This window comes from Panthera leo, chromosome C2, assembly GCF_018350215.1.
Source record: "Panthera leo isolate Ple1 chromosome C2, P.leo_Ple1_pat1.1, whole genome shotgun sequence".
In the NCBI taxonomy this organism is placed as follows: domain Eukaryota; kingdom Metazoa; phylum Chordata; class Mammalia; order Carnivora; family Felidae; genus Panthera; species Panthera leo.
The window spans coordinates 94,650,717-94,676,651 of NC_056687.1; the positions used below are offsets into that span (position 1 = coordinate 94,650,717).

Below are 25,935 nucleotides of genomic sequence, written 5' to 3' on the forward strand. Positions count from 1 at the left end.
TTTGCCCACGTGGCCTATGTGGAGACGTGCAAGGTTGCCAGGGTGCCATGGTGGAGTCATTCTCTGCATATTGTCCTTCATCTCAGCTATTGGTGTGGGAGGAAGTGCAGAAATAAGGCACCTAGAGTTGTTTGAAGCTAGTTAGGTGAAAATTTTAAGGTGTTTGGACTTCAGACATTATTTTATTCGGGGTAGGATATCCTGAATGTGCTGCAGGAACTAAATAGTCCCAAATTCCATCTTTGTATGTGGCATAACACACAAAGGTTTGTTTCTTCACTGTCCGTAACCAGTTGTGGTGGTATTGTACCCCACACAGTCATTCAGAGACTCAGGCTGATGCCCCCAGTTTAACATCCTGTAGTTGTAACATCTATAACTCATGGACTCCTCAGTCACCGTGACAGGAGAAGACACAGCCAGAATATCATGTGCCAGCTCTTTCATACTTTGGCTTAAATGTGACACAGGTCATTTCTACAGGACCAGCATACTGGTCAGAATTATCACATGGTCCAACCTAACTGTGAAGGCTGGGAAATGTGGGGGAACAGATATATTTAGTGAGCACATTGTTTTTGACACAGGCATGCATTTTTGAGTCAGCCTATCAGTCTGGCTCAGCACTCATAAGTGGATAGTCACCAAGAAGAGTTTCATGTGTGAATGCTTTACATTTTACAATAATGCTTTCACAATAATTGCTCTTAGAAAGAGGTAGAGACTCAGAAGTTCAGAGGAAGGGCTAAGACAGTGAATGACAGTGTTTTCAGTCCTCTACCAACTACAGTTGGTCCATGTATACTATTTGGATGGAAACCAACATGTTTCAGTCTGTACTGATATTGGCAGAGGCTAGGAAGATCATTTTGTACTTGTTAATAGTGAATGGAAATCAAATGGTAGATGAATACCGTCCTAAATCGTCAGAAACACTGTGCTATTCTTGAAACAATTTGCATCCACCATTATGACCCGGAAGCTGTTGTGTAAGGAGGTAAACCCTTCTGCAGTTAGAGCGAATGAAACGGTTTCAGTATTGCAGGTGCAGAACATTTTACTTTCACCATAAGTCTAAGCAGGAATTTAATTGCTGCTCTTCAGAAGTGAAAAACAAGAGAATGCAATAATTACAACTGTCATTATATACTTTCTCTTACTGTGATGCTGATATTAATGGGTTTTAAATACATTTCTAACCTTTACTTTGGCTGTAATTATTGAATTTTTAACATAAAATTCAAACTGATTTCATTTTTTGCACTCAAAATAATTTAAAAGAACAGATCCAGGTTAAGTTAGTTGATGAAGACATATGAAAGAAGTAATAAAATTATATCCCAAGTTCCATTTTTCTCAAAGACGTGAAGGAAAACATGTCTGAATTTTGTATGCTCTGTCAGTTTTAAAGGAGGTGTCAATATTTTGTTGGGATATAATTAAAAATTGATCATTCGGGGGAAAGTGTTTTAAACAGCTTTTCCTCTAATCCATACAATTTTGACGTTATCGCGTGTAGCCCTGACAGGGATCACCAGTGAGTCAGTTATATTAATATAACTTGGGGGAAGCCAGCAGTTTATGTTGGCACTGTTGGAGCTCCAGCAGGACTCAATCTCTTTTCTCAGTGCATTCCTGGCATGTGAAAGATGAGATGAGGGTAAAAAAGAAAGTATAGGTTGATCCCAACACAGCATCTTACTTGTCTCCCCTCTTCATGGACGTGGCATCTATGTTTTGCTCTCTCCAGATGTTTAAGAATCAGTGGGGAGAAAGGGAGAAGAACAGAATTGCGTTTGGTGCTTAAAAAGGAAGGCAGTATATTCCTTTTCTTCTCGTCTCCTCCTCCCGCCTCCAGTGTCTCTCCATTTGGAAAGGGGAGGTATTGAGGGACTGGAATCTCAGAGCAAACACAGATAGTGGCACTAAATTGTAGCTGTGTCCAGATACCTAGGATCTTAATTGGTCTGTAAAAGGCAAGGGTCACAGTGAAATACATGGCAGGGAATTTGGTTTCTTACTAGGTCTGAACGGTTGAAATGGTGGAAAGAAAAAAAAAAGTTCTTCTTATATCATTAACCTATGAGAACAGGGAAGAAATTGTTCTGCAAAATCAAATAGAATTCCAAGTATATTCTCTATCACATATTTCTGAAATAGAGGAGTGTTAAAAAACAAAATTGAGTCAAGTAAACTGGAAGATCTAACTGGCTTTATTAGACAATTCATAAATTAGGCAGCAGCCCATCTAACAAGTGGAGGGGGGCTCAGAGGACATATACAAAATGGAAAGTTTTTATAGGAAAGAGTGTGGGGCAAGAAAGTTATTGGCAAAAGAAAAAAAATGCTTCAGGCAAGACTACTTCACCTTATGAGGGAAGGTCAGAGGGATCTTATTATGCAGATGACCTCATCTTTTTGAGATGGGCGGGGGGAGGAATCAATGAGGAGGGCCCATGTGATAGATTACCTCATTGATGCTGATCAGCAAATTCCTGACTGACTGGTTAAGACTACATTTCTGGGGGATGTTGAAACTGCAGTTAGGTTAGGTGTTAAGCCCCATTTGGTGACGTGGCCTAAATGACACCATTTTGGGCTTGTGTGATTCTTTTTAACAGGATAAAGGTGTTTCATGAAAAGAGGACTTGAAAATTATTTATGCTATAGATAATTAAAAAGTGTCATTTAGGGGCGCCTGGGTGGCTCAGTCGGTTGAGCGTCCGACTTCGGCTCAGGTCACGATCTCGCGGTCCGTGAGTTCGAGCCCCGCGTCAGGCTCTGGGCTGATGGCTCGGAGCCTGGAGCCTGCTTCCGATTCTGTGTCTCCCTCTCTCTCTGCCCCTCCCCTGTTCATGCTTTGTCTCTCTCTCTCTCAAAAATAAATAAACATTAAAAAAAATTAAAAAAAAAAAGTGTCATTTAAGGATTAATCATACCCAGGTGCCTGGGGAGCTCAGTCAGTGAAACATCCAACTCTTGATTTTGGCTCTGGTCATGATTTCACTGTCATGAGATTGAGCCCTGCATCAGGCTCTGCACTGAGCATGGAACCTGCTTCGGATTCTCTCTCTCCCCCTCCCTGCCTTTCCCCCGCTCACACTCTTTCTCTCTCTCCCAGAAAAAAAAATTAATTATACCAATTTCAAACAAACATGAAAGTAGATAGAATGACCTAACACAGACCTTCCTCATTGTCAGTAATTATTAATATTTTGCCTGTCCTGTTTCACTATTCTGTTGCTGCTCCCCTTTTATTTTTTGGTTGGAGAATTTCAAACTTGATCCTAAACATCATGTGCAATAAGTTACTCCAAATTTCATAACTAGAAAGTGGTGAATCCAGGGTTCAGACCTCTTAGAAGCTCTGGCGGAATAGAAAAGGCAGAGGAGAAGCCCACTGAGATTGGAGTTGTTCTTAAAATTAGTGTAACTAAGTAATAAGCAAAACCTTCTAGGGAGCCTCCACACTACCTTTGAATCTAGGTGTTTCACTTACTTTCTTAAAAGGGTGGGAATGTATAGGGTGGGTTTAAGATTCAATATCAGAAGCCTTCTCTGCTAGCATATCATTTTATTTATACATTCATAAAACACCAGCTTATTACAGGGGCTGCTTCTCTCCTGAAACATATTCATAGATATGAATATTTGCTGACACGCTTTGCCAGCATTTTGTGAATTTAAAATTGCTAGGTCAAGCATTGGTCACCTCTGAGGGAAAGCTTGAGCCCATGGGGGTCTTCCACTGTGTTCTGAAAAAGTGTGAGGAGCTGACTCTTTAATTACAGCATTTCTGGAATGATCAAAGGTTTGACACTTACTGTTCTTGATTGTTTAAGATTTTACTATTTTTAAGGAATACATAGAACAAAATTTGAATGACTGCTAATGTCTCAATGGTGCTGAATCAATAATTTGAATTTGATTCAGTTACATTTACTAAACCTGAGCAGAGATCTCAGACCCTAAATTAGGTGCTTGTGATCTGTGGAGATCAAAGAAAGATCCTGGGGAAGGACATTCCCCGCTTTCCTTTCTTGCATGAGGGAGTGGCCAAATAAGAACTGGCCAGTAACTCTAGAAGTGGTGTTGGTGGAGTGACAGAGATCCCATCAGAAAGACCCTCCTCTCCCCATGGGCTCCCTTCCTGGTGCCTGGTGGCCTAGGCAGGAACTGCAGTGGCAGTATCTTGATAGGACACACTGGGAACAACATCATGGGCTCTAGGAAGCCACTGTGTAAAATTTCTTAATTTCCCTGGAGAGAAGAAAGGAAGAGCTTTCAATTAACATGAACACTGGTTACTTTTTCAGGTTAGCTAATTGAAGTCTCAGAAAGCATTGACTTTGTAGAGAGGGTGAGAGTCAGGATTAGTAAATTGTGATTGCAAAACTGCTAGGAAGAAAAAGACTGGCAGGGGACAGGAGCCTTGGGCAGTGTGGAGCTGGAGTGAGCATCCCAGGATCCTGTGTGGGGAGAGGTCTACTGAAATGGGCAGAACCTTTCTGGGACTGCCTGTCCGTCTTGCTACATTTGTTGGGTAGAGGTCTAATGCTGAGTGCAGGAAAGTGGGCAGGAAGAAGCAACATGAATATCCAGAGTCATTCTTAAAAGATGAAGGAAGCTTTCTTAGATGCGATGTCTGCCTCCTCCCCTTTGCTTTGAAGGAACATAACCTAGGGCAATTTTCCAAACTTTAGTTCAGTTTCCAAAACTTTATGCTCACCCAAACCCAATATTCTCTTTCTCCTGGTCACAGAGTTAAACTAGTTTCCTCCTGGCTTCTCACAGTTAAGCATGGCTATTGACTGAGTTCCAGCCAGTGGAATGTGGCTAAAAGGATGTACATCTTTTTTATTTTTTTTTATTTTTTTTCCAATATATGAAGTTTATTGTCAAATTGGTTTCCATACAACACACAGTGCTCATCCCAAAAGGTGCCCCCCTCAATACCCATCACCCACCCTTCCCTCCCTCCCACCCCCCATCAACCCTCAGTTTGTTCTCAGTTTTTAACAGTCTCTTATGCTTTGGCTCTCTCCCACTCTAACCTCTTTTTTTTTTTTTTTTTTCCTTCCCCTCCCCCATGGGTTTCTGTTAAGTTTCTCAGGATCCACATAAGAGTGAAACCATATGGTATCTCTTTCTCTGTATGGCTTATTTCACTTAGCATCACACTCTCCAGTTCCATCCACGTTGCTACAAAAGGCCATATTTATTCTTTCTCATTGCCACGTAGTATTCCATTGTGTATATAAACCACAATTTCTTTATCCATTCATCAGTTGATGGACATTTAGGCTCTTTCCATAATTTGGCTATTGTTGAGAGTGCTGCTATAAACATTGGGGTACAAGTGCCCCTATGCATCAGTACTCCTGTATCCCTTGGGTAAATTCCTAGCAGTGCTATTGCTGGGTCATAGGGTAGGTCTATTTTTAATTTTCTGAGGAACCTCCACACTGCTTTCCAGAGTGGCTGCACCAATTTGCATTCCCACCAACAGTGCAAGAGGGTTCCCGTTTCTCCACATCCTCTCCAGCATCTATAGTCTCCTGATTTGTTCATTTTGGCCACTCTGACTGGCGTGAGGTGATATCTGAGTGTGGTTTTGATTTGTATTTCCCTGATAAGGAGCGACGTTGAACATCTTTTCATGTGCCTGTTGGCCATCTGGATGTCTTCTTTAGAGAAGTGTCTATTCATGTTTTCTGCCCATTTCTTCACTGGGTTATTTGTTTTTCGGGTGCATCTTTTTTAATTCTGGCCAATAAAAACTGCCCATACTGTAGGTCATGCTTTTTCTCTCTTGTTCCTGTCTACTGACTGGATATACTCAAGATGATCTTAGAATCCATGTGTTAAAAAGGTAGAAATTTTTCAATTCTCAGCCTCTGAATGAACAAATGGAAAACTACCACACATCAGAAATATTCAGTTGGCATTTTCATGAGCAAGAAATAAGTTCTGTTGTGTTGAGCTGCTGATTTGGAAAGGACAGTGGATATCTGTTATAACAACTAGAGTTATCTACTCGACTACTCATCTTTTTCCTATTCTTATTTGTATATGACCTATACTGTCATTTATTATTTTAAAATAAATTTTAATTTTTGTGACTTTTTATTTTAAAATTAAACTTTCCTAGTTATCACAAATAGAAAACAGTATCACCACAAATAGAAGGTAACTCTAAAAATACATTGAATGCAGGATAAAGTAATGCTATTCATTTCTAGGTAGGTGCTGTTGCCTGGAGAAGGTTCTTCACATGAGACCTGCTGTCTCTATGTTTGAAAGGGGGGAATTAGCCATTATTAGAAAGGTGTTAAGGACATAGTAGCACCAAACTGAGATTTACTCCTTGACAGAATTAGAAGAGTTGAAAAATAATTGAAAATATCTTTCTCTTAGTGTGATTCAGATTCGGTGCTATTTAATGTTAGGTCTCGGCCATCTGAAGTCATCTGGTTTATCAATGGTGTACATCTTGCACTTGGAAAACAAAGACTTACTAAGTAGAGACCAGATATGAATGAAGGCTTGAAGATGAATTGAAATATATAATAGGGGATGTGTATTGGCCATGGTGGGTAGACCCAACATGATTCTTGTGAGAGGGTGAAATGAGAATGAAACAGGCACAGAAAATCTTGGCAGACTATAGTTCACCATTTAAAGTTTTATATAGCTACTTGAGAGTGAGAAGGGAGTTCCAGAAAGGAGAGTCAGACACAGAGAGCCCCAGGTTGTGTGTGTAAACTGTGCCTGTCTCTGGTTGACTCCTGAACCATACACACATTGGGACAGACTCAAAGCAGCACAGGTAAATATAAAATAACTTAACTGAGATTTGATTTATTACCTACTTCAGAGAAGACAATGTTTATAATTTAACAAAGTCAATTGCCTGTTAAAATAAACATCAACACTGTTCAAAGGAATATAACAGAATCTAGAGCCTCCATACATAGGACTCATAATGTTCAGTGTATAATCCAAAATTACTTGACTTACAAAGAACCAGGAAAATGTAGCTCATTCTCAAGAGAAAGTTGTTGGAAACCAATCCTGAGATGATCCATATGTTGGAATTATCAGACAATTATTTTAAAGCAGCTATTAAAATTGAGATAAAGGAAATACTCTTATAACAAATTAATGAAAGTATAAGGAATTCCAGGAGTAAAATAGAAAATATAAAAAAAGAATAAAGGGAAATTAAAATTTTTCAGTATCTGTGGGGTGCCTGGGTAGCTCACTTGGTTAAATGTCCAACTCTTGATATCAGTTCAGGTCATGATCTCATGGTTCATGAGAAGGAGGGATTCTCTCTGCCCTTCCCCTTCTGTCTTTCTCTCAAAATAAGTAAGTAAACATTAAAAAAAAACCTTAGTATCCAAAAATTAAAAGTTTTGTAAATGGACTTAAATTAATAGTAGAATGTAAGTCATGGGGGAAGATTCATCAAACATTAAGATTAATAAATAGAAATTATCCTTGATTAAAAAGAGAAAAAAAGGTTGAAAAAAAAGTGAACAGTCTTAAGACTGTGGGACAAAAATGAAGTCCAACATTTGTTTAATGTCCTAGCAATAAAGGAGAGAGAGAATGGAAGCACAGAAATATTGAAGAGTAAGTCACCAAAACTTCCACGTTTCATGAAAACCATAAATTTAGATTCAAAAACCTTGGCAAAACCAAAACTAGCTAAATAGAAAAACATACCAACACACATTATAGACAGTTTGTTGATAAAGAGAAAATCTTGAAAGTAGGCAGAAGAACATGGCACACTACATACAGAATAACTGATTCCAGTAATTGTGGACTTCCCAGCTGAAGCTATGAAGGCCAGAAGAGAGTGGAACAATACCTGCAAAGTTCTAGAAGGGAGAAAAAAAATAATCTCTGTCGAACCAGAAACCTGTATCCAGTGAAAGTATCCTGTGAGAATAGATGCAGAGATATTTTTAAATAAAAGGAAGTGTGAGAGACTTCATTGCCAGCAGATCTGTAAAGAAAGTGCTGTAAGCTGTAGGGAAATAAGGTGAGAGGGAAACCTGGATTTTTTTAGGAAGTAACATAAAGCATCAGAAATGGTAGACATTTGTGTAAATAAAAGACTACATTTTTTCTTAGTTAAAAAATACATATGACTATTTACAGCAAAAATTGTATCATTATCTTGTGGGCTTTATAATGTATGTAACAGGTAGTACATATGACAGCCATAGCATATAAAGAAGTGTATGGTGTGTGTGTGTGTGTGTGTGTGTGTGTGTGTGTGTGTGTGTGTGTGTGTTGGGGCAGGGGAGTTAAATGGAATATATGCTTGTGAGAGTTTTACATTTTTCTGTGAAGTGGTACAATATTAATTCTAAGTAGATTGTGAAAACTTAAGGATTATATTTAAAAAAAAATGCAAAGAGGCATGCTAAAAAGTCAATGGGTAATTTAAAATGGAATTGTAAAAATAATTGAGGTATTTGTGGTATGGATAGACTAACATAGTAGGAGAGCAGATCTTTTTTGGTTCTATGGACTGGTCATGGAATTCATTGTATTTACCATTCCTTCCTTCCTACTTCTCTGACTGTTTTCACTGAACTCTCCCCATGGAGTCCACTGGACTTTTTCACAGTGTTTCCATTCACCAACAATCTGTTGAGCTTTGGGCTTGTAGTTCTGTTCTTTCCATTACTTGATAAGGAATGCCCTAAATTGGGAGTTAGGACACCTGAATGGTAGCCCTGCTTCTGGAATGACTAATTGTATGTACCTGCCTCTGAAGTGGACATTGAATCTCTCTTGGCCTTGAAAACACCTGTAAAAAGGGAGGAGAATGCCATTCTCTAATATTCCTTTATACTTTTAAAAGGCTACTGTTCTAAGTGAACCTGGAGTAATTCCATAATTATGGAGATGAGGATTTGGAAGTTTCAGATAAAGAAAAATATTTTCTTTTGTTTTTATTTATTTATTTATTTATTTATTGAGAGAGAGAGAGTGTGCACTAGCAATGGATGTAGAGAGAGAGGAAAGAGAGAATCCCAAGCAGGCTCTGCACTGTCAACACAGAGCCTGATGTGGGGCTCGAACTCACTAACGATGAGATCATGACCTGAGCCAAGATCAAGAGTCAGACGCTTAACAGACTGAGCCACCCAGAGGACCCAGAAAAATATTTTCTTACAGATAAGGTTCTGGCAAATTACAAGTCAAAGGTGACTGTGGGAGTCTTACAGACAGCTCATAATATATATTATTAGCCGTGGGTAAATGGGATCTGATGGCGAAGATATTTGAGTTTGCTTAATATAGTCAATTTTTGCTTTTAATTGCCCCTATTAAGTGCCTGGCATTATACTGGCTCTTTATATGTCATATATCTTTTAATACCCAGAATAATGTCAACAAGAAAAATTACAATTTCCCTATTTTAGCAATGGGGGAACAGGCATAAGGAGGTCAAGTTGATGATGGTTGAGTGGGATCTGAACCCCTTCCCACACATTACAGTTCCTCTTGTTTGAAGTTTATCACATTTAAATGTTGACATCTGCTTTGTCATCGTCATTCATCCATTGATATGGTTGAGCACTTGAGAATAACAAGTTGCAACAAGATGCATGATCCAGTGGTGATGGTAGGGGTCATACATGCCTTCCCAAGAGCCCAAGGTGCTAGAAGCTCTTTTTTCTCATCCTCCTCCACTTCTGTCTTTAAAACTATTAGTCTACGTAAATCTCATAGCATTTGCCCACATGATTTGTTCTTTTCCACTATTTGGAGGAATAAACTGAGGCCCAGATGAATGGTAGTGTAAGAAGAAGGTGTGAAGTCCTATGTCTGGGCTCAGATCTAAACTGAGGCCTTTTCTTACACTTTAAATTTGAATCCCTATTCTAGAACTTTAGTGGTAAGGACATGTTTTTTGAAGTGTTCCAGGACTGAGCTGGCTCCTGGCAAAGTAGAGTAGTAAGAGGATGGGAATAGCATCTACATAAGCTTGTCACATTTTCTCCTGTCTCATGTCTGGAATGTCATGGCAGCATATCAGATTGGTAGTGACATTTACAGGAGATGAAACATTTTTAATTGGAAAGATGAAGAGTTTTTAAGACCATACAAAATCAGATTCTCAGCTTACTTAGAACCATAGCCTTTTAAAAGGATGAAGGAATCTTAGAGAACACTATTCGCATATTCTCTTTTTACAGGTGCTTTTAAGGCCAAGAGCGGTTCAATGTCCACTTGAGAGGCAGAGACATACAATTAGTCATCCTAGACCAATCAGGAGTCCTAACTCCCATTTGGGGCATTCCTAACCACGTTTTCCTTCCACTTCCTCTTAGTCTACTTCTTCAGGTAATGAGCTCTATGCGAGGATCCCCTTTATGTCTCTTGAACTACTATCCTTGAAAAGGTACTTGTAATGAAAATGTACATGCTATATTAAAAATTTTAACCCATCTTGGGACAAGTTATCATTTGAAGGTGATTAATGATCTTGAAGTGGGGAGAAGATATAAAGGAGGGAGTTCGCTGGCTTTGGTGATCTTGAATAGTTTTGCTGGTGCTAGAAATACTGGCCTTGAATAAAATACGCAACCACATTCAACACCTTATTTGACCAACCAATGCACTAGATTTGATTGGGATCAAAATGTGTTAATCTTTGAAAGCCATGTGACTATGACATATAATAAAATTCCCTGTAAGTTTCCAAAATATATCATAAAACATTACTTAAGTGGAAATTTTTAGGGGATTGTTATTTGTCGCTGAGCCTTTACTCCAAGTTAAAGCTACTAAGCACAGGATCCTGTTGGAATTGGATTCTGTACAACTAGGTGACTTTCTTAGATGTTCTTATGCTGGAGTCTGCATTAGAACCAAAATCAATTGATTAGATATATCTCTGGCCATTTTTAGATGCCATGGATTTGAGGTTTAGATATATTGAATTTGAAAAGTACCAATGATAAAAATAGGGTTTGCTGTCACATACTAAGAGATTAGTGTTGAGAACTTTTTCAGCAATTAAAATGAGAATTTTTGTACAGTTTTTGAGTTAGGCAAGGAGAAAAGGAAGATTTCAGCAGCATATCATAGTCAAGATCATTTTGATTTGCCCTGAGGACCACAGGGAAAGCACCTACATTCTGCTTCAATATATTCCTGGAAATAGTAACACACAGTGATTTATTTTAAAACATATATATTTTATGAGAACAACATCATGGAGGGAAGCAGGTCTTCTGAACAAAGACTTGGCATCCTATGAACCACGTTACCCATAATAAGCTATAAAGATAGGTATGAAACAATAGAGTAAAATTCTAGCGTCATAAAGCTTCTACAGTAATTGATTATTACAAGTAGTCCTTATGTTTTAGAAAATGGAACACAGAGCTCTTCCAACTACAGCATTGTGTCATCAATGAATTTGTGTGAATGGAAGGACCCTGCATGGTCCTGGCTTATATTTAGTACCAGGTAATTTTAAATTGACTCAGGACAAATAAACATCTGTTTGCTCTGCAAGGTGGCATTTCAGCCTCTACAATTTTATATCTCAATTTGCAATTTATACTTTTGCTGGGAAAAATTATGAAAGAATGTCATAGGCTGTGAAGCACTGGAGGATTTTGGCTTCCTCCATAGATGTCTGAATAGGTCTCTTACTACCCCCTTTATTCCTAGGTGAGTCAAGGCACGCATGAATTATCCTCTTACTCTCAGTTTGTGTACTAAGAGCTATAGGAGGGACTCTTTATGTACCTGTTATGGTGACAGATGATGGTGATGGAGAAGAATAACAGCCAACCCCACTTCTGTCATCTCACTTGATTCAGATATGCTTTTTCAATGGCTCATTTGTAGATACATTCCCCTCTCCTCCCACCAAAAGGCGATAAGGAAATATTGAAGTAAGTGTTTTTTCCTCCTTCATCACCATGGAGTATACTTGGCATCTTTCAGGAATGCTAAGATAGGCCAAGGCTATGTCCTACTCTTGATCCTTCAGGAATGGAGAGGCCAGTCCCCCAAATGACCACATTCCAGAATAGCTAACTTGCTCCAACTTGATTTTTGTAAAGAATAATAATAATTAAAAAAGCACAGCAGTGTTTCTCAACCCTCCGAATGCATCAGAATCACTGACGCAGGGACCCCACCCCCAGGTACTGTGGTCCAGGTGTTCTATGGTGGGGTGGCAGTTTCCTGTTTTGTTTTAAAGCAGCCTGGGTGAATCTAATGTACAGCCAGGGCTGAGGACTACTAGGCTAGAACCTTCTCACCTGCCACATGGAAGAATATAGGACCAATTTTATTAACATCTAATGAACTGATTGAAAGTGAAAATGGGTGCTTCTTCATAATTATAATTTGTTCCTCACTGTTTACTCTATCACATCATCTCCAGAGTCTTGCCGTCTCGTCAACTTTTTCCTCTGAATAAATGCAGTCAAAGTCGGGCAGGCTAACATGTACTATTAATGCTAACAAATTCAGCAGCCTGAGTATTGCTGAGGAATTTTAATGGCTGGTGTGTTTATCCCGGTCTCAGATATAAATGATACATTATCAGCCGCTTATAAAGAAAACAGTTTTATCAAAAAATTATCTGCTTGAATTTTATCACTGAAGACAGGTGATTCCTGTCCATGGAAGATAAATAGTCTGTATCCTTTAAATAATCGAAGGCATATTTCATGCTAAGGTTCTGTATTTGTCTAATGTCTTCCATTAAAAAAGTATTTGCTTTATATCTTAAAACAGGGCTATTATTAACATGGTTCTCAAGGAAAGAAGGTTTTAAAAATAATTTTCTCTGCTCTTCGTTTCTCTTACTGTAAGCATGTGGCAAAGTCTTGGCATCTGTTCAGAATAAATTTTCTACTTCCTTTCTGCCTTTTTAGTCAATGCACATTTTATCTGAGTTCTCTCCCTTCCCCCCCTTCACCCTTTGGTAATCTGCAGGAAACCAGACCTTACTAATTTGAGTGCTGGATCCTAAATTACCTATTGTATTCTTCCATGTTAGAGTTTGTGGAGGATTTGTATTGCTCTAGGTGTTATTTAAAAATGTGTAAAAGACAGGCCCTTTAATAATGTGTGATTTTGAGGGAAACTACAAAGGCAGGGGAATTTCTTTGACACTGGCTATTTGCAATGCATTGCTCATTATAAAATGCTGCATTTTGAGAGGAAGCTTTTTGCAAGTGGGAGCTATTTGGTAAAAGAATTTGGGAGTGGAAAGTGACTATGGACAGAGACGGTTTCTTCTATTCAGGCACCTATCTGTTGCCTGACATGCATCCAGATGTTGTTTTCAAGGCTAAGTTTTCATGGGATTGTGTTGCTCTAGAACGAATGCTCGGGGATTAATTCTGGGATTGCACTGCAGTGCCTTGGAATCCCTAGAAGGGCTGGATACTACACAGATCGCTGGTCCCCTCCCCCAGAGTTTCAGATTCTGGTGTGGAGCTGAGAATCTGCATCCATGAACAAATTCCCAGGTGATGCTGATGTTTCTGATTGGATAATGAGCAAATATTCATGAAACCCAGAAAATTCAGGTCTGAGACATGAGATACCCGTGTCTCTCAGACTGAGGTTGTACTATAACTATCTCACAATAACCCAAATTACATTCACCTATAGGAACCCTTGGGGGTTTGGGGAGGCCTGGCAGATAGTGAGAGACCCTCAAAGGTAGTTTTGGGGACACAAGGTCAGCCTGCATTCCCATGCTGCACCGTACCTGTGCGGCTTCCTTGCGTCCTGTGATTTGGGGTACCGGGGTATTTGACTTAGGAACCAGTCCCTGAAGTTGCAGTGGTTCGCAGTTTACCAGAGCTTCCAGAACCTTAGTGGGGTGGTAGGAATTCCTGTTCCTCATCCGCCCGCCCCACAGCTCTGGATTTGTAAGGTTTCTCCTAGGCTACCTGGAATTCTACTTTGTCTTTCCCTTGGTTTACAGAGGGCAGGAACTATGGACTCTTCTGTATGATCAGCTTTGTCTGAATGTCAAGAAGCCTTTCTTTTTTAGAAAGGCTTAACTGGTAGATAGCAAGACTGAATTCCTCAGCCCCTTGGTGAGAGGAAGCATTCAGATAGTGATGGTTATTATTTTGAAGGTTTAGCACCAAAGCTTGAAATTCTCCTAAGTGAATAATTTTGAAGGATCTACTCCTTGTCGTTACACAATTGGCTTTCTCATATGTGCATTCATGTTGCCAAATCTCCTATATAATCCTCATCTCCCATCAAAAGAGAAAAAAAAAAGGGTAGTTCTATTTTTGTGAAAAAAGAGGAAAGAATCCAGGAAACATTTCAGAAGACTGTAATGTTTTCTTAGCTCCTTTTCCTGATCCATATGAAATTCAAGGAGAACTTGGTCAGTTGTTAACATTACATGAGATTTTTTAAAAGTTAGTCTAAAATTTAGCTTCCTTCCCCTCTCCTCCACAAGAAACTATGAAAGATGTCTAGTTTATACCATTTTAATAAAGTGATTCCTTTATAAAGGCCACTGCTTTCTTCTTAATAAGAGTTTGCATAGAAAGGTGGTGTGAGGCCTGTATGTGCCAGGGTTTCACTTTCCTTCTACAGGTGCCACGGGCTGGGCACTAACCTCATTCTACTGTTAGAACAAACAATTGCCTAGGTTTGTTATAAGATTAAGGTTCTGGGCCCTCCTGTTGTTTCCAATCCTCTCCTTTCTCTCTCTTGGAGTTTTACATTCTAAATTCCTGCTTTGAATTTTAAAGAAAGTAGTTTCAATTTCTTTTGTGAGGTTTTGACATCATTTGTTCGGTATAACTGATACGATACCTCCATTTTTCTTTTCAATTTCATTTGTTATTTTGAAAAGCTTCAAGATACCGTTAGGAGAATCCACAGATAGTTCCTTTGGCAGGGATGGTCGTTAGGAAAATAAATTTAGCCCTGCACCAAGGCCCTGACCTATAAATACTCTTGCTGGCTCTTCCTTCTCTTCTTTGTGATTCACTGGGATGGGGATCTTGGCCTGATGCTGTGAGGAGAATGTTTCGATGATAACCAACGATTTTAACCTATACCCGAATTGAAGACACCACTGATGGCCTGGATGATGGCTTGTAGCCCTGACAGTCATTCTCGAGATTACATCTCAGGTCTGCCCTATGAGTGGGCGCAGTGTGCCATTTCACACAATCAAAGTTTTTAAATTACTATGTAATGGCAGCTGACATTGCCCTCATTGACCCTAAGGTACAGCAAGATCCAGAGGGCTAAGATGTATATAAATGTGTATGTGTGCGTGAGAGAGCGAAATAATTATATTTGATGCAGTTTTAGTGTTAACTGTTGATGTATCAAAAATATTAATAATATTTAAAATGTATTGCTAGCTCCTTTGGCACTGTGTTAAGCACTTTATGTGCATTGCCTTACTCAATCCTCAGAAGAACCCTATGAGGGAAATTCTGCCACAATCCCCATTTTATAGGTTAACAAGCTGAGACTAAAAGAAGATAAGTAACTTGTTTATGACTTAACAGCTGGTAAGTAGCAGCACCAGAATTTGAGCCCATATCTATCTGGCTTAAAAGCAAGGTTCTTTTACACTTTGCTACCCAAGGAAATGTCTAGTTGTGATCTAATGTGGTCAAAACCTGTTTTCGGTGCAATGCCCTTCCTCTTTGCTAGTGTCAGATTTTTCATATGAGAAAGGCCAAGGGAGGCTGCCTCCCACTTTTCCTCCCTCTCTATTCCAGTGTTTCACTTTTAAGGTCCTGTTATTTTTTTTTAAGCCCCAAGAGAAACAGAAAGTAGCTCCCATCCAAGCGAAATTTGGGGACTAGGTCTAGTCTATCTCAATTTAATGAGACTATTATATTTCCCACTAATAATAGGAACTATTTGTGTTGAATGCTACTCCATTCTCTAAGGACATTGGGGCACTTATATGGGGTACTTCCTGGAACTGTGGCTGAGGCTGTTTATTCAGGAGGTTCCCAGCACTGTCTGTTTTATTGCCTGCCCTAGATGTTGTCAGGTTATTCTTCGAATCATGGCCAGCGTTACTGTAACGTGAAATATTGATTTCTCTGTTGTTATTGTAGTAATTACTGTATAAGATTGTATCAGTATTAAAAATTATAATTATTAATTAGCTATATCAATATTAATAAATAGTACATCAATGTTGATAATTAACATTTACTGTGTAACAAGTATTAAAGTATTAGCCCTAATTTTAGTAACAGCATAGTCCTAAAGCCTATAGCTATGATATGTAGAAAAGGTAGGGCACTTGCTGGGGTGAGCACTGGGTGTTATATGTAAGTGATAAATCACTAAATTCTACTCTTAAAACCATTATTATGCACTATGTTAACTAACTTGGATTTAAATAAAAACTTAAAAATAATAATAAATAAGAAAGTATTTAAAAAATAAAACATTAACTTAAAAACATTCTATAATATTATAAATTAATATTGATTCCTTTAAAGTGAAGAATGGTTTTTTGTTTCATCTTTTGATACATCTCTGAATAATTATTCTTTTGGAGGAAATTTTTAATTTAGAGACAGTTTGAATTGTATAGCATCATAATTCTCAAGGTGGGATCAAGAGGAATAACAACAACTTCTATTTGTCAAGAATTCACTCTGTGCCAGGCATAGTGCTAAGCCTTTAATACACATTTACTCACATCAGCTCTATGAGCTGTAAATATTTTTATCTGTGCTTATCAGATAAAAACAAATGAGGTTCAAAGATTAAGCATCTGGTCCAAGAGCACACAGCTCCTAAAGTGTGGATCCTGGAATCCAGGGCCTTTGCACATGATGTTCAATTGCATCTTAAAACTCAAGATTCTGTTATCCTGTTCAGAAAGTCTCATCTGCAGTGATCAGATAGAACCACAGCATTTGTGAGAATTGATTCAGTGGAAGTTTCACGTAATTATCTGGATACTGGGCAAGGTTAAGGCCATCTAATTGGTGCAAGGCCAAAGGATTGGTGGATTAACTGGTGGAATAAACAGAAACAGTGCCTGTCCATTCACGAGTGCTGTGTATCCAGGAGTGCCCTGTATATAGGCAGGGCATGGGTTCTGATTTTAAAAGAGAACAGATTCCAGATGGGAAAGTACTTGACTAATTGTATTTAAGTAAGCTCACATCTGTAAAACTGAATAAACAATAACTATATTCCCAAGGTGGGGGGATGGTTGGTGATCTTTCTAGTTTGTCTTTTTTCCTTATGGTGGATGGACTATTAGCAAGTATGTATTGATATGTGAAGAGGCAAGATTAATTCTGAAGGACTCTAGAACCAGACTGCAGGGGTTTGAATCCTAATTCTACCTCTTATTGACTTTGTAAGCTTGGGCAATTTACACAGTCTCTCTGTAGCTTAGTTGCCTCATCTGTAAAATGAGATGATAATAAAAGAGCCCCTTTATCATCACCACCACCATCATTGCTGTTGCTGTTGTCAAAGATGTTAAGTCCACTTAACAGTTACCTTGGATAGAGCAGCTCAAACAGAGCCCTACCAAATCATGAACTTGTTAAAGAGTCATTAAGACAGCAATCATGGAAATGAATGCTAGCTAGACCTGGCAAAGGGGTGGGCGTCTCGCACAATCATATGGCATAGTGGTAGGACCATTTGGATAATTCTTGGCAGGTCAGTTAGGAGATCTGTTATCAAAAGTCCTAAAAAGGTGTAAGCCCTTTGACCTAGGAGTTCTACTCTAGAAACAATGTGACATATGCCTAAACTATGCATAAGGATGTTAGTTGAAGATATTAAAAATAGAGATTTATGTTTATGGACATTGAAGATTTGATAATAAAGTAAGTGAAAAAAGACAAGCTACAAATACTGTATATATATCTAGGGGTCTTCTATTAAAAATATGTCTTAATAGATACCTTCAAATGAGGTTTTTTAATGTTTATTTAAAGCCAGAAGTACAGAGGTAGTAAATTTTCTTGCAAAATGTGCTTATACTTTGTTTTTGTTAGTTACACACAGTTTTGTCCATTAATGCCTATATATAAACTTTCATCCAAATATTAAGAATTATGAGATGCTGATGGGAGTCTTTTTTCCCCCTGAAGAGGAGAATTATGTTATCCTCATCAATATACCTGAGGTGTGCAACTGATTCTAATCAGTGCAGTAATGTTTCTCACTAACTTGAGCAAGTGCAATTTCAAAGGGCTTCCTCCACCCTGAAATTTTGATACAATTCCAAGGGACATGAAACCTACACATTCTACCATTATACCCATTGAGAATCCTTGATGTGGAATAAAGGGTTTTGTCACAAGCTAAGTTCTTTTGAAGGTCAAATGGGGTTCTGTGTGGAAAGACCTCCTATGAACTAGTAAATACTATGATTGTTTAATGTTCATTCTGAATACACAATTTAGCAAAATCAGCCTGTGTAATTTAGGAGGAATAGTGCTTTTTTTTTGTTTTGACTCCTTAACAGACCATTATGTCTATTCTTATTTCCTCTTCCCAGAGTTAGATTTACCTCCAGGTAATATGACAGTTTGAAGGACCATGATGAGAATGTGAACATAATGGAAGAGTGACAAAAATTGAACTTGTGACTAAAACACCAACTGGGCCGGGAAAAGAATGGCATTTGGAAATTCCGTGAAAATGAAAATATACAAACAAGAAAATTGAGCCACAGTGAGCATTAGCTCCATTGGAAATACTAAGTTACAAATACTAATATTATTTGCTTTTCAATTTTCAGAATCAAGCTTTCCATAAAGCACCAAAGATTTAAGTGCAGTTATATAACAGAATCAAATATTATGAGCCTCGTTATACAAAAATAAAAAGAGGTAGGAAGAGCAGGAATGCTAAAATCTTAATTTTACAAAGAAGGGAATCTAAAAGATACTATTGGTGAAAATTCATCAAGCTGTCTATTTAAGAAGTGAACTTTTCGCTATGAATAGTTATTTCAGTAACAAGTAGAGAAACAAAAATAACAATATAATTATGTTGCAGATATGGAGGAATGGGCACTTGAGAGAATCATGAACTAAATTCTCTATCTTAGCAGAAAGTCAACAGATGTCTAAAACTAATAAATTAGGAAACAACAATAAAAGCCTATTACGTTGAGATTTGAAGGCAACACCCAGAAGAAACAGCTAAAAGGGAAACAAGCAGTTGCTTTTAGATATGTACTTGCGTTATTTTGACTTATCAAAATTAATAAATTTTAAAGACAATAGTATTGTTGTAAATTTACAAGGTATCAACAACTTACAAGATAAATATTTTTGTGAGTTGGGCTGGGAAATGAATGTTCACTTATAACAGGTGTTGACAAACTAAATCCAGTTCACAGTCTGTTTTTTTAAATAAAGTTTTATTGGAACACAGTCACAAACCTATCTGTTTACATATTGTCTATGCCTGCTTTCTGCTACAACAGCAGAGTTCAGTAGTTGCAACAGCCCACAAAGCCTAAAATATTTACTATCTAACCCTTTACAGAAAAAGTTCACTGATCCCTGATTTGTAAACACTGGCTTTCCAGGAAAATGTTATCTGTAGTCAACTTGAGTTTTAGAGATGAGTCACTTTCTAAGTTGGGGCTGCCCCTCTCTCTTACAAGGACAGCTCACTCAATGGGAACAGATGTGCTCCAGGAGTCAGTGTCTAATATTTTCCTTCTTTGGGCATGTAAAAGGTGCAATACACTATCCCTGTCTCCAGTATATAGTGATGTAAAGAGTCTGTCATTACATTGTAATTCTCCTGACCTTTCTGATGACAGTAAAACCTCAGCCCTTGTATTTTTATTGCTAAATGCTGGATGTTACCTGTCAAAAAAGAGCAGCCTTCGCATGCTCACATAAAAATGAATTTCTGCCTGTATGTCGATGTGGATATTAGAATGAAGCTTATTGGGGCCCCTGGGTGGCTCAGTCGGTTAAGCGGCCGACTTCGGCTCAGGTCATGATCTCACAGGTCAGTGAGTTCAAGCCCCGCATTGGGCTCTGTGCTGACAGCTCGGAGCCTGGAGCCTGTTTCAGATTCTGTGTCTCCCTCTCTCTGACCCTCCCCCGTTCATGCTCTGTCTCTCTCTGTCTCAAAAATAAATAAACGTTAAAAAAAAAAAATTAAAAAAAAAAAAAAAAAGAATGAAGCTTATTGACATCCACTAACACAAGCACTAGGCATTCTGGGCCAAAGACTCAGCAGCTGGGCATTAAAAGATACTACAGATACTTGTTTTGTTTTTTAAAGAGATACAGTAATCTGAATGTCATATCCTTGGCCTGTTTCATCATGGTCCTTTTTTTTTTTAAGTTTATTTATTTATTTTCAGGGTGGGGGGCAAGCAGAGAGAGAGGGAGAGAGGGAATCCCAAGCAAGCATGCACTATAAACACAGAGCCTGACACAAGGCTTGATCTCACAAACCATGAGATCATGACCTGAGCCGAAACCGAGAGCCAGTTTCGACTGACTAAGCCACCCAGGCATTCCCATCATGGTCTATGTTCATTGTATGTGCCCTTTCCCAAGACCCTCCAGCCCAGCATACAGGCCCACTGTCCCCCATCCCTCTGGGAATTCGCTGCTTGGGATCAGCTGGTTCTTCCAAATCATCCTGTCTCCATTCTCTGGCCACTCCTTAAATTTTGGTTGTATCTATCTTCAGTTATCTTCCTAAGATAGAGGGTCTAGTTGGAGGGACTAACTTTTCTGAGTCTTTGAATGTTTGAAAATGATTTTATTCTCATTTTGGATTGATGATTAAGTTGAATATAGAGTTCAAGGATGGATGTTATTTCCTTCTGGCTACATTGTTAGAGATTGGGAGGAGGGTGTTTAGAATGTGGCAGAGTGAAAGGGGAACTTGGCAGTAGAGGTTTCCTTTGTCTTCAGTCTTCCATGCTTGCTCGTGAAAAGTCTGATTCTCCTTCCTGTCTGATTCCTATTCCTTTGTAGAGGACAAGTTTTTCTTTTTCCTTCTCTTTATACAAAGGCACATGTTGTGATGAACTCATATTCTAAAACTGTCATAATTTTTTGAGAAATGAGAATATTTCCTGATTTTTCATTTATTTAATTTGAAAAAAAGAATTTTCAATTACCAGGACTTTTTCTTGCTTACTCATTCTTCCTTTTCTATGGCATTCTCTTCTTGTTTTATGGTTGTTGACTCCTTCTGGGATAGGTGATATTTCTTTTCTATTGCCTGTTTTATTTGTATTTCCTCCAGAACCATTCCCCTCTTTAAAAATCTTGCTTGTGCTCTTTTTTGTTGAAGATTTTCCTTATTTGTCTGGTAACCCATAAATGACCATTCATAATTAAGATCCAGGCCATTAACCAGCTGTTTTGTGACTCACTGTGTGGGCTTAGTTTTACGATAGTTGAGTGGTTTGGGGTCTGAATGTGGAATCTTTCTTTTGTGGAGACTTTCGATTTCTTTACAGAAGATTGCTACAAATTTATATATTTATTTATATTGTGGAGAGGCAGGTTCTAGGATGATGGAGGGAAGGGAGAGGGGGAGATGAAAGAAAGAGAATGTTAGTTGGCAGGATGGAGGAGGCACATGGTACACATAAGTGGTTGGTTGCTCTGTATACAACCTTTCAAATTCTTTTTCCTGGCTTATATCTTACTCTTATCCTTTGTTCTACAAGGAATCCCAAGTGTTGCCAAATTCTGCAATATCAGTCGAATCTTTTTCGTGGATTTTCATATTAGAGACTACTCTTCTGCCATGTTTGATTATCACCCTTCCATTTTCTTTCTGGCTTGAATCTCTTACCTTCTCAGGGCTCTTGCATTTAAAAAAAATGTAGATTTACACCATTTTTAATCTTTTAACTCTCATTTTAGTGGGCTTGGTGGATGGAGAGAAGATCAACTTGTGTGGTCAATTGGAAGTAACAATATTATTTTTGCACCTGTATTTTGAGTTGTTATTAGTGATTATTTTATACTACTGTCCATTTTATAGCTGTATGTGGGTTGCACTGCCAACTTAACCTGTATCTGTGTGAGAGTTCATTGAAACTCGGGATGCTAGGACCATATTTCTATCTTACATTATAACATTATTCCTTCTACTTCCTTCTTCTTAATTCCCTCCTCATCTGTTGTGTGATGCTTGGCAGAGATTCAGGGGGTTGGAAGGGTAGCTCCTTATTCATTAGGCAGCCAATGCCTGTCAGCCACTTCTGAGATGATTTCCACTTCTTCCTTGGCCTCAGTCCCTACAAGCAACCTGAGAGAGAGACTGAGTTTATCCATAGCTTCGACAATAAATTGTATTTTGTTAAGTTAGAATGAATCTTGCTTTTCAGTCCCGAAAATTCCAAACGTCCCAGATTCACCCTTGAGAATTACAGACAATTTGAATGAGAACACTTCGTGTTTCTTGTGTGCCTTTCCCTTTTGCTAAGGACTTTCCCTGCATGCTAAAGAATACTAACAAGCTGGCTGGGACACAGGGCCCTGGGTGCTTATTTCACCTTAAACACAGAACAAGATGTTGTTGAAAACAGGCTGCTAACTCACTTCCTCTCTCCCATTTTCTGTCCAGCCCTCATGATATAAATGTTTGTTCTTCAAAATGAGGGAGAGAAATCAGATATTTGGGGTGTCTGTGCAGAGCTCTTTAGGAAGACTTATGTCTTGTTGATATCCAGGCTTCTTCATGAAAATTTAAAATAAATCAAGCTGTTGATTCACAGATCTTCTAGCTCTGATTTCCCTCCTGGGAAAACAAAACAAATGGTTTTGTGGTTCATTGTCTGTTGTCAGAAAGTCTCCATCATTCCTATGCTGGTTTCTTTAGGCTCCAATTACATTTTAATTTAATAATAAGCTTTGCAACACATACAAAAATGGTAAGTTTTGGGGTTCCCAGGGTTAAAAGTTTAGTAAAATGTTGTGAACTTCTGCTTTTTTTTTTAAACTAAGAATAGGGCACCTGGGTGGTTCAGTGTCTGTTGATTTTGGCTCAGATCATGATCCCAGCATTATGGGATTGAGTCCTGCATGCAGGCTGAGCATGGAGCCTGCATAAGATTCTCTCTGTGCCCCCCTTGCTCACAGTCTCTGTCTAAAACAAAACAAAAACCAAGGATAAAGAAAGTAAAAATAAAACTGAGAGTCATTTTCTAAGCCTTCCTATAAGCTCGAAGAATGGTCAGACCCAAAATTTTCATAAGGTTTCCCAGATGAAGTCCTGATGGTGGCATGACACATGCAAATTGAGGCTCCATCTAATTCCACTTGAACCCATTACCTTGTGTGTGAGTATGGGCTAATCCTTGCTCTGCAGTCACATTCCCTGTTTGAGTAAGTGTCCACGAGACCACCGTGCATCATTGCTTCTAAGTGCTTGTGTATCTTCCAGGAACTTAGTTTAGACTGGTCTTCAGAAATCTGGAACATATATGCAGTTATGGGAAAGCATCTAAGTGACCATGTCCAGACTGATGGTCTTTCCATTTAGACAAAATGCTTTTCTCTAGGATAGCAGGGTCTCTGAACACAGAATATGCTATTGTGTTTATTAAACCAAAATATAATGGGAAATAGGAGAATGGTTAAAAGGGAGACAATGGCTATCAAGCTGAAATATGCATAATTCGGTTGACTACAGGCTACCCTTGTACTGTGATTTAGCACTCAAATTTGGCCTCCATAAATGGATGCTGGTGACCCCTCCTGGAGATGGCTTGCTATGACAGCCCACCTTGATCATGCGCATCCAAGTGTGGACTTAAAAGGAAAGAGGGACTCGTCAACTTCTAAAAGGGAATTACTGCTAATGAAAATCCAAATGAGTCATTGAAAAATTACTTTTTTAGTGTATTTACTCATTCATCTTACACTGTTCTGCCCACTATAGGATGGCACTGTGAGAGATGTGAGTAGCTTAGACGTGGATGGCTCACAAACACTGCCCGTCAAGGCACTGATGAGCTAGTGCCCTAGGTAACATAGATTATGAAAATAGTAAAAATATAATACGTTTTAATAATCTTCTATTTATAATATATTAATTACATTATTATAATACATAATATATTATGATAATATATTAAGGTTGTCAGACCAACCCCCATGCAAATATAATTGTATTTATTTACTATGGAACAAATATATAATAACTTTAGTGCAAAATGGCACACATTTAAGTTGGGTGAGTAGACTCTTATGTGGTGCCAATGATTTTACACAAAATAAATATAAGCTGATTTTTAAAATAAGATTTGGCAATATTCAAAATGCAATTTTAAAAAGTTTGGAAAGGGGGTTCTAGTTTGTGAAAATATATATTGTTGTTTTATAAATGTTTAGCTGTCACTCAGTATCTGAACACATGTATGTATATAAATTCAATACAATGAATGTATAAATTATAGGGAAAGCACAATGTCATCAGTAAGGCATGGATCATTGCTCTGATTCCGTCGACCTTCTCAAAATCTTTTCTAATTTCCCCTTCTTATTCTCACCTAGAGTTATTAGTCTAAAAGTCATTCTTTAAAAAACAAACAAAATGACAACAAAAAAATTCTTAGTGGGACCTCAAACTGCAGCCAAATCAAAATGAATAGAGTGCATTTTGTGAAAGAGGAGCCGAAAGTTTCATTTCTAAATATCTGCTTTTAAATTTTTCTCTTGCTTTGCCTGGAAGATCCTCTCCAGAGTATCCACGATAAATATTTTCCAGAATACTCATGATCCCCGGTAAACAGGAGCATGGCAGATACTGCCAAATGTGCTAGTTAAGACTAGCTGCTAAAACAAATGTTAAAACAAACCAACCCTTAGATAGTTCATATATGATAGCAGTTTATTTCTTGTTAATGTAAGGTCCAAACCAGGTATTTCTTATAGGAAGAGGAACTTTCCTTCAAGAAGTGATTCAGAGACCCGGTCTCCTTACATTTAAAAAAAATTTTTTTTAACGTTTATTTTATTTTTGAGACAGAGAGAGACAGAGCATGAACGGGGGAGGGTCAGAGAGAGGGAGACACAGAATCGGAAGCAGGCTCCAGGCTCTGAGCTGTCAACACAGAGCCCGACGCGGGGCTGGAACTCACGGACCAGGAGATCATGACCTGAGCCGAAGTCGGCCGCTTAACCGACTGAGCCACCCAGGCGCCCCCCCAGTCTCCTTACATTTTGTGACTCTGCCATCTTTAAGTTACTCACTCTGATTTCTCTTGTAGTACTTGTCTGCATCAAGCTGGTGAAAGAGAAAAGACTTGGGTGAGGGAGACAGAGACCACATTGGTAGGCTATTATGGCCAAGCCTGGAAGGACTGCATGTCACTTGTTTACATTTGATTGGCTGTAAATACGTGTTCATACCTAACAAAAAGGACACAGCATATTGTAGCCTAGCTATGTTTCAGGTTTTGGAACACCGGGCCAATCTCGGTCTCACCAAATTTTGTGTGTTTTCAGGTTGTGTAGACAAAAGTGGGTGACTTAGAAGGCTTTCGTATTAATTCACAGCTGCCTCTAACCTCAAATTTCCTCTTTCCTTGGAATTTTGGTATGTGTGATAAAGGTACACTGCTTTCCATGATAAGAATAGAATCTCATTCCGGCATCTTTTGCTGGTGTAGTTCCTTTAATGAATATTTGCTGACAATAATTCCCTGTGGGGAGGAGGTGAAGAGTACTCCAAAGCCAGTTGGTACTGCCTGGAGCTGATTCTGTGTGTCTCTTCCCAACTCTGAGCTAATTGACAGCATATTGGTAGTTTGAAATTGGCCATGGTGATAGCACTTATACCACAGAGATTGGCAGGTAGTAGGGGCATTTCCCCTAGAGAGGTAGTTGTTAAACATTTACCATCACACCACTAGGTACTTTTCTTATTACCCAGTGG

At 38.5% G+C, this 25,935-nt stretch overlaps 1 protein-coding gene across 8 annotated transcripts in view; it reads left to right on the forward strand.

The window, feature by feature from the left end:
- The window catches only part of TNIK (TRAF2 and NCK interacting kinase), a 442,546-nt gene that overhangs the window by 207,729 nt on the left and 208,882 nt on the right, over nt 1-25,935 (forward strand). Inside the window, exon 3 of one of the 8 annotated variants that reach the window (XM_042955223.1) lies at nt 18,551-18,726. The exons of 6 other annotated variants lie outside the window; for them this stretch is intronic. The gene's annotated coding sequence lies outside the window, so the exon portion shown is untranslated. Of the gene's footprint in view, nt 1-18,042; nt 18,727-25,935 lie in introns of those variants that run through there. One more of the 8 variants, XM_042955222.1, reaches the window with a different exon arrangement.